An 11,751-nucleotide genomic window follows, 5' to 3' on the forward strand; every position below is an offset into this window, starting at 1 on the left:
TCTTTGCCAAAGATTTCGTAATGGTCAATTATTTTATCTGCAGAAATGTTCTTCTTGACCCCCCCACCCCCCTCGTTTCACAAAAATATGAAAAAAATATGCATTATGTTATTGGCAGGTGATATCTTATTTAAGGTGTTAGTAAGAAGGAAGCCTTTGAAGTAACAAGCAAAGAAAGGTTCTCGGTAAAGTTTCAAAGTTTTTATATATGTCTGCTCAGCTAGTAACATCCTTTGATATCGATATCATTCTTAATCAGTGGAAACTCGGATATCATATCAATCCTTACTTTGTCAGTCAATCTTCAATACATACACTAAACACTATACGATACAGGATCGACCTATACGTTTGGTAATGTCCAATTGCATTGTCCTGGGACTCAAAAATTAAAGACACAACAGTGGGGAGTTCTTGTTGACGGTTGCTTGTTTGTGTATCAACCTTTTATTTTATATCACGTACCGATAAATTGGTAATATTGCCTTATTAACAGGCATGGTGGAAAAATGCCGATCTTCTATGATCGTTTTAGTAATTTAACCACTTGTTGGTTCCATGGGAAAGTGACCCTTGACCCGGACAAGACCATAATCCGCAGCAATTTAAGAGCACATATTATTCCCTATGGTAAATGCCCCACAGCCAAACATGAACATAATTTGCGCTACTTAAGGACACACGGTACCCTTGTCGTATTATTAATTTATAATTATATACGATTCTTTGGAGAATGACCCCTTGACCCGGACATGACCATAATCCGCGGTAATTGAAGGGCACAAGTTACTCCATATTTTAACATCGGCTATTGAACTTTTAAATTTAGAATATACAATGAGTTCAATGTATTTGATCAGATAATTATTAAATTATCTACGATTCCTTGGACAGTGACCCCTTGACCCGGACAAGACCATAATCCGCGGCAATTTAAGGGCACAAGTTATTTTAATATCAGTTATTGAACTTTTATCTTAAAAGATAAAAGTTAAATGTATTTGACCACAGATATTTTCTTATTGTGGAAATATTTAATTTCATATATAAATTGGTTTTGATAATTTTTTGACTTTCCGTTACAATACTTTTTCTGTAATAACCAAAATTGGAAAGAAAAACCGCCTTTTAGGGCATATATTATTCCATACGGTAAAATACCATAACTGACTTATGACTCCTTAGAGAATGACCCATAGACCCGGACATGACCATAATCCGCGGTAATTTTTAAGGGCACGCGTTAATTCTCATTTGAAAATTAATTATTGAACTTTTCTTTGTTATATCAAACTGTAAAAATATCAAATTTTTTATAGTTTGTCATAAAATTTGCCTTATATCGTGAATTTCAAAATTTGAAAATGACTTGATATCCGAAAGACATTCTTCGTAAATTCTCATTTGCACATCAGTTATTGAACTTTTATCTCAGAAGATAAAGTTAAATATATTTGATCACGGATAGTTTCTTGTGGAATTAGTTACTTTCATATATAATTTGGTTTTGATAATTTTTTGACTTCCCGTTACAATTATCTTTTTATAATAACCACAACTGAAAAGAACTGATCCTAACTTGACATAATGGACATGACATTTCATGCAGACTTCTTTATTCGGGTGGGAAGGGCGGGTTTTTTACTATCACGATGACCCGCACGTCTTAATAGATTGATACCAAAACAAGCAGTGTCTCGTCCAAGCAAGCCTACCCACGCCCGGTTTTGCTGGACATGACTGCGCAAACTCATTGCCTAGCTTAGAGCCCCGAGAATAAAGAAAATGCAAAACCAGTAACGATTTCTATCAATTGAATTACCGTCTATGATACAAAGGGCTCGAGCTCAGCTCATCAATAGGCCCCTCCAAGGACAAACCCAGTCAACCCGCGCACGCTGGCCTGGGCATCGATGAAAAGTTTTTTCACCAATGACAAATTTGGTTTTTATTTATTGCGTTGCAAATAAAAACTGCATTGTTGCAGGCCTTTTTGGTCGATGCCATTTGCCAAATGTCAAGTTGATAAACTGCAGAAGCCCAATTCTCTCTAAGCTGCATCCATTGATAAAACAAGTACATTTCTGTTTTAAGCCTTGATTCCTGAGAGTATAACCAACATTATTAGGTGGTCTATGCTACAATATGTAATGTTGTATGCCCTGATTATCTGACAAACGAGGTCAATATTACTCAAACCATTAAATCCAATTCTTATATTTACCCCTAATTTGTGTAATTGATTGATGAGCAATCGGTTAGTAAATATATCTTTTTTAATGCCAAACCCCAATGTTTAATTGACGATATATGCTTGTACGTTGAAAGTGCATTTGATATATCGTCGCTTTGATGTCGACCGATGATTTTAAAACAAATCCGTATTAAATATGAACGAACGTAAGTAGATGTATGGTGTTTGTTGTCAGATTCCATATGTTCCTTTTGGGTATGGTGTTATCATGAATTGGCAGAACCACTACGATGACTACTATGCTTTTATATTACATAATACACATACAGTTCACGAGAAGTACATTGTTCTACTGCTACCAAGTAATGCTATTATCAAAATGTGAGGCCAGTTTGGATATGGGCTCAGATTAGACTGCCAATCAATACTGTGAAATCTAATTTGGACACTGTTCGCCTCGTTTTCTATCCTCCTCCTTCCTGTCGTGTCTCTCTTTGTTTTCTTTATCGCATTCTTTTTTCCCTCGGTCTCTCTCTCTCTATGGCCAGGTTGAATGCAATAGAGGTTATCCGTGTTCTATAAGCTGCATATCCTATCAGCGCCTGCTATACCTTGCTTAAAAAAGAAATATACCTGCATGTGCAACCATGACTGTTTCAAATTAGCCCGCCACAGTCATGCAAGTAACTCCGAGGTCGCACATTGAATTGATTTGAATGAGGAATACTACGGGAACCAGCGCCTTTTGTTAGAAGTCACACATGAGTAACGTGGATAACCTCTATCAGCTCATTAAAGGTTAACAAATATCTTTGCAATACGATACCAACATGAACATTTTTCTTCTTTTTGAAACAAAGGTTTCATGTTAAACGAGTCTTTAATAGAAGTGACACTTAAAGGCATTGCTCAAACTACAACAAAATTACTTCAATAACGAGAATATTACCAGAATGACTTCAAGTACATATATATATTTATATTGCCTAAACTAAAGCATGTTGGTGTGAAATCTTATTCAAACAAGTATCCTTTCAAAATTTAAAATCACATTGACATTTTATCACAACATTCCGGGATAATGCTTTTTAAGTAGTATCTATTATCATTACGAAAGTATACAAGTACCATTTATTTCAGATGCCGTTTTCCTGGTTTTGTATTAACAATCTGTTTTGTTTATCGATGATGCCAATACTGTCAAAATGGATTATTGTTTAAGGTCAATGGCAATATGAGTAATAACAATAATCCATTTAAGGGGATTGAAGGAAGGTAATCACTCGTACGGTAAGACGACCTGCTTTCGCGCAGTACGTGTGTAATCTGGATGTACTTAACAATCACTTCCGCTGCATACTAGCTCTGTTTATACATTTTATTGCATCAAAACAACTTGACAGGCAAAAACGGCGTTTAAAGAAAAGCTGAATTTGGTTTCAGGCCTTACAGGTATGGTTTTTTTTTTATTCACAAAGTTTAAAAATTGTATTGACCAATATTTGGGTATGATTTTATCAACAAACTTGTATAGAAAGACCAACCTTAATCAAATCAACGTGTATTACCCAAAATTTTTAAAAAAATACTACTCTACCTTCATTTATTTCAGACAACTTACGTGTATTGATATTTCACCTCCTTTAATATAATATCTTCCGTGGTTCCATTTTCCCAACTACTACCTTGCAGCAAGACACAGCTGGACCAGAAAGATTGATCAAGTTATTTCATGTTGGCCTTAGCCAACGCAAACATTTAGAGTAAAGTGTCCCCAAATGAGGAACACGGTTGAACAACTCCAATGTAATTAAATGCTTTTCGCCGTAGAAGTGATGATGTAACAGGATTAACTACCATAACAATAGGTTTAAACAACTTTGGAATATATCGCACTGCACTAGTACATTCACGCGGTACCTCTGCATTGAACCATAGGTGTCAAAGACCTGGATCGTAATTCTATAGACGGATCTCATTGCACGCATTCCTACATCTCACTGGCAGCCATAACTGGGTCCCCGTCGGCTACAATACACCCAAAATATGAAATGATTCGGCCTTGGCGGGAATTTTAAACTGCATTCCATCACCCGTTTTACACCTGCGGCGAAATCACACGTAGGCAAAAGAATGAAGAAAGTTTACAACACAATAGAGTTCCCTTCGGTAAAACACACAGCTTCTACATGGTCTATTGCCTTTTACGTGCGGTACAAAGAAAATAAAGTCATACACCATATCAAACGCTACTTCAAATGGACGCCTAGTACTTGCGAACAAAAGGACTTTATATGAATGTCTTCTACATCTTCATCTGATACATATTGAACACAGCCAATATGTAAAATTATCTTTGCAGTACATTTAAAATGAGTTTCTTTATTGTGCGACACAAATACCATATCCTTTGATCTTTTACGTAATTTGTGGCAAAAGTTGTTTTTTCTGGTGGTGTTTCCCGCCTGGTTTTAAATTCCGTAATTCACAAGTGTTAGTTATATAATTTATTATAAAAATAGACGATATGTAGCGGTTTTAAAAAGTTTTAAAGTATATAAAACCACGTATAAATTTATGCTTCAAACCTAAGAAAGGAAATCATCTTTATAAGAATAGCATCAACCCTTTTGGTTTGTATTTTTTGAATTGCAGTTACAATAACTATTTACGTCGAAAGGTACGTGAGCATAAAAACAACCGTGTTCGTGAATTTTGAATGTAAGAAAATATATTTAAATGTATTGTATTGATTACTTCTTTCATCTTATAGTTATGTTTATGAATAACAAATATCTTGACATACGTGTAAATAGGTCGTGCAGTCATTGTGTACAATACCCACCTCTCGACACTGTTCTACTTCATTCATAATATTTTCGTTGCAATGAATATTTTAAATAGTCATTTGTTATTTTTCATTTTAGAGAATATTTGACGCAAATTTGTTCTGACATCTTTAGTTTATAGCATATTTCGATTTATAAAATAGCTCTCGAGAACTTGAAACAACAAATCGACATGATCGAGAAATATCCTCTTATGTATGAGAATAAAACTTGATCTTGATCTGTCTATTCTAGTAGTTAAAGGGGTGTCATATAGGGACACAACACTGGTGGAGCTTACTGAAAAAGAAGCCACATGATCTGGGTTAACCATCCCTATGATGATCTAATTATAAAGTTATTGCTTTCTGATGTAGTGGTGCTCAATATTTCCACTATGTTACTGGTTATGACGGATATACCTTACAGCAAGTAAGTAAATGGTAATTACCAATGGATATGTCAATTCATCTTGTAAAGACCAGCTGCCACTTCGTTGACTTCTCAAATGACCTTGAAAATAAGAGGCCTTCTATTTGGATTTAAAAGTGAAATACATTGAAGTGGTTTTAATGGTAACATGTGATATGAACCACCCTCCATAACACTATGTGGGGTATATCAAGTACTACGAGTGTCTTGGAAATGTGATATCCAGAATACTGTGTAATGTGTAATTTACAGAGTTTGAGCAGCTTGTATTTGGGCCCTATGTGCATAGTCCGTTTTGCATCATTCAGAAACGTACACTTTCTAAAATCCATACTTTATATATAAATGTTTAATTAACGGTGATGATAATGAAATATTTAAGAATATGCCCAGAAGCAATTATTTATTACTTCTGTTTATCTATTAGATTGAAGTGTCCATAATATCCCCATTTCAAGTTTGAAAATGCTTATTGTCGTTCCGTAACGTTGAAAATGTCACGGGTATTGGGCGATGAAAGGGCGAGTCTTGGTTTGCATTGCAAACGATAACAGAGTGTCAAAATGGAATTAAATCACACATGTTAATATCAAACCAAATTATTACTTTTTAACATTATTAACAAATCATGAAATTGACCATAATACAGTGACTGGTGTAAAGTGATTAAGTTAACCTATGATGATCTAATTATAAAGTATAATATGATGTAGTGGTGCTTAATAATTCCAATACGTTACTGGTTATGCCGGATATACATGTACCTTACACTAAGCAAGTAAATGGTAATTACCAAGGAATATGTCAATTCATCTTGTAAAGACCAGCTGCCACTTCGTTGACTTCACAAATGACCTTGAAAATAAGAGGCCTAAATAGTAGGATTTAAAAGTGAAATGCATTGAATTGGTTTTAACAGTAACATGTGATATGAAACAACCTCCATAACAAATAAGGATAGGATTGCACCATCTTGGATGTTTCGTTACCTAGGTAACACAGCAAAATATGTCAAGGTCAATAAGCCTCAATGGTAGGGCATACTTGACCTATTTTGCTGTGTTACCTAGGTAACGAAGCATCCAAGATATTACAATCCTATCCTTATTTGATTTGTTTAACCAAAACGAACAATTTGACACCTGGCAAAATTGGAGCACTTTGTTGTTTTCGACCCCTATAGAGGCAAAAACGTGACCTTTGACCTTTTTGCTTATAACTCAAGAACAATACGTCCTAGATAGGTCAAACTATACATTTTCTGAATCCTTGTGACTAGGGGAATACATTGGAATGGTTTTTAACACAATTTGACCCTATGCAAAGTTCGATGACCTTTTACCCCCCTTGGGGCTAGTTTATATTTTGGGAACATCCTGATTATGTTTTGGGGTCATCTCAGGAACCTAAAAAGTTGGTTTGGTTTGGTCCTGTGGGAGTGCACAGAAAGTGGTCCTAGCTCCCCGAGTATATGTGGTGTGTATCAAGTACTACGAGTGTTTTGGAAATGTGATATCCAGAATACTCTGTAATGTGTAATTTACAGAGTTTGAGCAGCTTGTATTTAGGCCCGATGTGCATAGTCCGTTTTGCAACATTCAGAAACGTACACTTCCTAAAATCCCTACTTTATATATATATATGTTTAATTAACGGTGATGATAATGAAATATTTAAGAATATGCCCAGAAGCAATTATTTATTATACTATCTATTTATTTATTAGATTGTAGTGTCCATAATATCCCCCATTTCAAGTTTGGACATGCTAATTGTCATTCCGTAACGTTGAAAATTTCAGGGGTATTGGGTGATAAAAGGGCGAGTCGTCGTTTGCATTGCAGACGATATCTGAGTGTCAAAATGGAATTAAATCACAAATGTCAATATCAAACCGAAATATTAATTTTTAATAATTATTAACAAATCATGAAATCGACCATAATACAGTGGCTGGTGTAAAGTGATTAATCTTTTGACAAGTTAACCATGCCTATGATGACCTAATTATAAAGTAATTGCTTTCTGATGTAGTGGTGCTCAATATTTCCACTATGTTACTGGTTATGACGGATATATATATTACACCAAGTAAGTAAATGGTAATTATCAAGAAATATGTCAATTCATCTTGTAAAGACCAGCTGTCACTTCGTTGACTTTGCAAATGACCTTGAAAATAAGAGGCCTAAAAATTGGATAAAAAAAGTCAAATACATTGAAGTGGTCTTAACAGTAAAATGTGATATGACAGGAGCTATTTACAGAATAATGTATAAGACAATGTATACATATGGTATAGACTCGCCGGTCTATTGCCAGCTGGTCTAATACCATTTCGTCTAATTCCCGTTTAGTCTATATTCAATTGGTCTATTACCAGAAAGGCTAATTGCCACTTAGTCTAATAATCATATAGTCTAAAGGCCATTTAGTCTAATATTGTTTGGTCTAATAACCGGTATGTCTACTAACCACATAGTCTAATAACCATTTGGTCTAATATTTCTTTAATAACTATTTGGTCTAATAACCGTTTGGTCAAATAACCGTTAGGTCTAATACTCGCAAAGTCTAATAAACGGTTAGTCTAATATCATTTCGTCTATTTATTAATAAACTAAATGCTTGTAAGACTAAATGGTTTATAGACCAAATGGGTATTAGACCAAATGGCTATTAGACCTATTGATTATAGACCAAATGGGTATTAGACTAAATAGTTGTTAGACTAAATGGTTTTAGACTTATTGATTAATTAGACTAAATGGTTATCGGACCAAATGGTTATTAGACCAAATGGTTAACGGATTAGGCCATTTTAAATCGACTTTCGAAAAGTTTTTTGATACATTCATTGATTTCTCAAAAAGTAAAAATCGCAGTTTAACAAATAACGGTTCAAATGAAAGCCATTATTGGGGGCTAATTGTTGTATCACTATGATAGGCCTGACACCAATATAAACACTTGTTTCGGTGACCCTAGTTCATGGTCATTTCTGCTCACGCACTTTTTTACAGATGGCCTGGAATTTCATATTTCGGTTTCAGCGATTGCCCGAAAAAGGTGGTATGTTTTTGAAAAGCGTTTCCGCTTGGAATGTAGATAGTAATTGTTGCTATTACTCTTCGCGATTTTAATTTATGCCCTCTTTAGCCGGCAATTTTCACTGCATTTTACACAATAGATACGTCGCTTGCATAAATACCGCTATTTTTAACAGTATCGTTTTTGTTAACCAACATACCATCCAAAAGAGTTCTCAAGACTTTGATGAAACCATAGATACCAAATCGGACTGCATGTGATGAACAGATTTTACACTAGAATCAAAAGAACCAGCGTAGGCCCTCTGAAAATGTACTTTTTTTAAATATCGCGTTGTGATAAAAATGACTGCCTTTTCCTTGTTTTTTATAACAAGGAAAAGCTTTACTTACCTCAAACTTCAAACGTAGTGCTGTCTCAGTGTCCGTTACTGGTTGGTATTATTCAGATTAAGCGATTTTCATGATTTAGGCCTACTTAGCCTACATTTGACCAACTATTTGCCCACACCGTGTACGAATATATTCCAAATATGGCGCTGCATTCAGTATCACACTAACGACAAGGTTATACTAAGATGTGTAAGACTTTCTGACACTATATTCACGGTTGTTCTAATGGCTATTCAAACTTATGACAAATTTGGCTGGTTTGCGTTGTTCAATACCATTTCACCCTGATGTGACAGTGACGTCACATCCGGGGTCACGTCAGTATAAGGCTGGTTTCATACTACCCTGCCGGTTGCAATGAGCGGCGTGGCGCACGCGCATTGCAGACAAACGGACACAATCAATGCTTGTCATTGGTTGAAACGCTCTGCCGCTTGCCGGGTGTTCGTGATCGCGGGCCATTATCGTGATGATCGGGGATTCCTTTTTTGTGATGAAGGCACCAGCCGAAATGTCCGTTTTCCAGAATGCAATGAACATAACTCTGTACTCCCCCGGGGAGATGATGTATTTTGCGACACTCATACCCCCTGGAATAGTGCATGGCGGGAAAGAGGGAAAAAGGTCTATACGAATTTTATTAGGCGCATCATCACTCGCTGGAGTTCGATGGCGCTGGTGTACATACGCACGCTCTTAAAGACACCGCATAGATGCGCGAGCGAAACAGCTGTTCACAACGCGTTGACATCACTGCCACATCGGGGTGAAATATGGTATAGGTAATAGATGACTATGAAACCTCAAACTCGCCCCTCGATAAAGGTTGGCAATTGAAGCAGGCCTCAGTTTAGCGAACTTTGTCTAGTTTAATGCGATGCGAGTGCAAGCGCCGCTCGGACTGTGAAGGTTTCTGGATACCGAATATGGGTTTAGATTAGGCCTATATCATGTCCTCTAGGCCATATAATTTATTTTTGGAAAGGAAAGTCTAATCTCGGAGCCTATTCAATTGAGAAGGGACTGGATTTTGTCATAATAATATAAAAATTAATACTCGTCGTCCATAACAAGAAATAATGCCTCGCGATTTTTTTGATATCCAGCCATAGTATTTTAATTGATTAAACTGAACATGAAGCTATATCTTTACTAGCTTCATGCACTAATTTGCAGACCCGCCCGGCCTTCTACATGTAGTGAGTACCACATTAGATTGTGTTTACAAGAAATAATAAGCGCTGCCTCCTCGAAATTTCTTATGCCATCAGCTTTGATGATTAAATATTATCTACAACTCGGCACATGTGTTCAAGGCCTTTCTTTTATCTATTGACCTCAAAAGAAAGGATTAGAATGATCAGAATGCCGTCCCTGACCCCTTTCCACACATTAATAATGAGTCGGTAAGGGAACGTGCTACCGTTATACTTCAGTGAGTACGTATGGCTACTACGCAGTTCAATGGCCTTATTGTGATCTGGCGGGCGTTTTAAAAGCACGGTCCCTTACTGCGTGGGCATATTTCCGGACAAGGAACAATAGAGACCAATTGCCTGGCAATGACGTCACATGTAATCCCAGTCTATAGTGTGATTAGAACATTATAGGCTGGTGGTCACTTATAGTACGATCAGTACGAAAAGTCCAATGCGATTATTAATATATTTTCTAAAATTAAAAGAACCACTTTTTAGCGGGAATTTTTGTAAGTTACACAGCTGAAGTTGTGAAAGGGTTGAAAGACTACAATATTACGGCATAAACAAGAATTTCTTTGTTTGGTCGTTATTCCTATAGGCCCATCCCTTAAAGGACCAAATGATTATTGGACGTAGTGGTTATAGACCTAATGGGTTTAGACGAAATGGATGTAGACGAACTGGATATTAGACCAAATGGTATTAGACCAAATGGCAAATCCCCGACTCGCCAAGGTTCTTCTTATATGTGTGTGTTTGGAGTAACGTCATGAAACTTTGCAACTTCAGCTACGAGGTAATCATCAAAACAACTTTCAACAACTTTAAGATCGCCTGAAAGCACTGTGTAGATTTGGAATCAAGATGAAAATAGAGAAATATATATATATATATCAACCTTACTTGAGAATCTGTTTGGATAGACCGCTTATATATGTAGACTGGTTCTATTTAGAAAACAATCTCGTTCCTAGCGACAAGTTTGCGTAAAAGTTGGCAACCAGTTTATTTTTATTAATTTGGGAATGCTGAAATCAAATTTGTTGTCTGCCAAGCAATTTTTTAAGACCGTGATCTACAAAAAGACCCCCAAATGACCCCATAGGATCGCATAGGGAGCAAAAATTCCAATTTTATTCCAATAACACTTTCAAACATGTCGAATTACGCGTCTGGCTCCATGGATCCCGGAAATGTAATGTCTGTGCATGTACGACCTATCGTTAAGACGTTATGAGGCACAAAAGGTCACAGGTCGATTTGCTTATTGTGTATGGGTGAAAGTCAAAGTTGCTCAAATTTTCGTAAAAGTTGTGGCAAATTGTTCGCCTAGTTAAGAGGTTTCAGAAAAATGCACTATCTGTGATGTCTAGTTAGCATGTTACACATTAAAGAGTCAAAAATATGTAGGATTTCATAAGATTCAATGGAATTGGTATTTATTTATCATGAATCTTCTAAACTTGACATCGCAGATAGTAAAAACTATTCTTTTCATGAATCCCTAAAAACTTGAGGAACACTTTCCATCAATTTTTACGAAAATCGAAGCAACGTTAAGTTTTCACGTAGACCAGCTGAGCCTCATAACTTGGTGGTTATATGTCCTACGCGCAAACATGTTACATTTTTGTGATACTTAGACCCAGACG

This window comes from Amphiura filiformis, chromosome 6 (genome assembly GCF_039555335.1).
Source record: "Amphiura filiformis chromosome 6, Afil_fr2py, whole genome shotgun sequence".
NCBI classification, from domain to species: domain Eukaryota; kingdom Metazoa; phylum Echinodermata; class Ophiuroidea; order Amphilepidida; family Amphiuridae; genus Amphiura; species Amphiura filiformis.